We start from the raw sequence: 2,544 nt of genomic DNA, 5'->3' as shown, positions 1-2,544 counted from the left end.
TCTTAGCTTGGCTTGTTTCTTGTCAGCTTTTCTTAAATTATACAGACTACCTTTTGCCTCTGGGCTTTTATCTTCTAGTTCTGTACACCTTTCTTCTTCCTCTATGGCTTGTTGTGTAGCTGGGCAGCAGGCTCCTGATATCCTCCTCTCCTTGTTCTCTTGCTCCTTCTATTTATTGCCTCTGCCTGCCAGCCCCTCCTATCCTTGATCCTGCCTCACTATTGGCTGTTCAGCTCTTTATTAAATCATTAGGCGTTTTAGAATCACAGCTTCACTGAGTTAAACAAATACAGCATAAACAAAAGCAACATATCTTTACATCATTAAACAAATTTCCACAGCATAAACAAAAGTAACACAACTTAAAATAATATTCCCCAACAAAAGCCTGTCTGAAGGTCAGAGCGCAGGGCTAAGCTTCTAGAGGTCAGGGAGTGGTGACACACACTTTTAATCGAAGGACTAAGGAGACAGAGGCAGAGGAATCTCTGTTAATTCAAAGCCACCCTGGGCCACACAAGATTGAATCTGTCTGAATGAGAAATAGAGCTCACACAAAGGTGATCCCAGCACTTGGGATCACACACCTTTAATCCCAGCACTGAGGAGATGGAGACAGGAGCATTATGGCTGTGTGGAGAGAGGAACAGAAGACTGAAGGAGACAGGAGTTAGTGTAGTCTGAGGTTTGGTGGAGACAGATGGAGTCTGGAGATGCAGTGTGAGGACAGGATCACCCCTTCTGTCTGAGCACTGGTAGAGGTAAAAGAACTCTCTCGTGTCTGACCTCTCTGCTTCTCTGATCTTCAATATTACCCCCTACATCTGACTCCAGGTTTTTATTAAGAACAATTGGAATTCGCGTTACACAATGCTGCAAAGTTGTGTTTTCTCTGGAAGACATGTGACTACCTCAGAACTCATTCAGACACTGCACAGATCCCTCTTGCCCTCCGTGTCTCTTCTCTCCATCTGAAAGTTAAAACAATGTTACAGTGTAGTAAGAACACAAGAATGGCCCGAATATTCAAACATACGACTTTTTAGAACTATTTTTCCAATACTTGTCTGTAGAAACCTGGATGAGCTGTCCAAAAGTCTTCTCCATACAAATATATTATACACTTTATTTCAGTCAGTCTTCTCAACAACCATTGGACCCAATGAAAAGCTTCTCTTGAGAGGTTAAGAACTTGTGCAGGTTCATTGCAGAAAGTGGAAGGCCTAGGGTTCTAGGCTAGGTCAAAACTAATGTTCTTCCCAGTTTCTCTGGTGACTCCCTACAGTACCACCCTCCATGATGTCAAGTTTATAAAGTAAATGAAAAGATTGCTTCTTTCCTATGTTCTAGCTATTATGATTAGATAACCAGCATCCAGAATAAACATCGACAACAGAAAAATTGAAAGGAAAACATTGAATTAACATGAGAAAGTAATCACTTTTTCATTTTTCTAAAATCCCATTTTCAGAAAACTTCACTACAGTGCCAGAAATCAAGAGAATAGAAATTCTTTTTCCATAAGTATGTAAAAATCATTTTAATCCCATTTTCATACTTCGCTAAAGTAGACTCTGGCCTAATTTAAATACAATCTTCTAAAAACTTCGTGTACTACCTCTTTCTATAACTCTTTTGAGTTTTGACTTCAGTTTTCAAGTATAAGTTATTTTGATATTATTAACACTTATTTTACTAGTGACATCAGTGTAAGTATCCACAGAGGCATCAGATTCCCCTGGAGCTGCAGTTAATAGGCGGTTATGAGAAAACTAACAAAGGTGCTAGGAATCAAACTTGGGTCCTCTGTAAGAGAAGTCTGAGCTCTTAGCCACTGAGCCACCTCTCCAGCCCCTATTTAACTAAACTTTTATTTGAAATTATTTTGGATTCATACCAATGACATGCCCAGATCCTGATATTTTTGAAGAGTCAACAACTTTATAAACTGTCCCTCAACTTGGCTTTGCCTAATGTTTCCTCAGACTTACCCTGAGTGTATGCTAGGCATGGTGACACATGCCTTCAATCCCAGGATTGGGAAGAAGAGACAGAATGGTACAGAGTTAAAGGAAGCCCTCATGGGAGCAGGGGGTAGGGGAGACTATACTGAGTTTGTGGATTTTGAGTGGGGATACTCAAAGGCAATAGGTCCCTGTCATCACATTATATTGGGGTCTTCACATTATCAAATGACTCACTGTGGTATTAAATTTGATTCTTTGATTGAGATACCTGAAGTTTTTAAAAAATGTTTTCGGTTTATTAGGTAAATCATGAGACTAATATTACTACCAATTTAAATCCCTGTCTTAGTAATCAAACAGGTAGTTTATCCAGTGATTCTTAAGAGTCTAATGGATGATTCTGGACATCTTTTTTTTATTATGTATACAATATTCTTTCTGTGTGTATGCCTGAAGCCAGAAGAGGGCACCAGACCTCATTACAGATGGTTGTGAGCCACCGTGTGGTTGCTGGGAATTGAACTCAGGACCTTTGGAAGAGCAGGCAATGCTCTTAACCGCTGAGCCATCTCTCCAG

The sequence above is a fragment of the Microtus ochrogaster genome, chromosome 10 (assembly GCF_000317375.1).
Source record: "Microtus ochrogaster isolate Prairie Vole_2 chromosome 10, MicOch1.0, whole genome shotgun sequence".
Lineage (NCBI taxonomy): Eukaryota > Metazoa > Chordata > Mammalia > Rodentia > Cricetidae > Microtus > Microtus ochrogaster.
Note: the sequence above shows the minus strand (reverse complement) of the source record.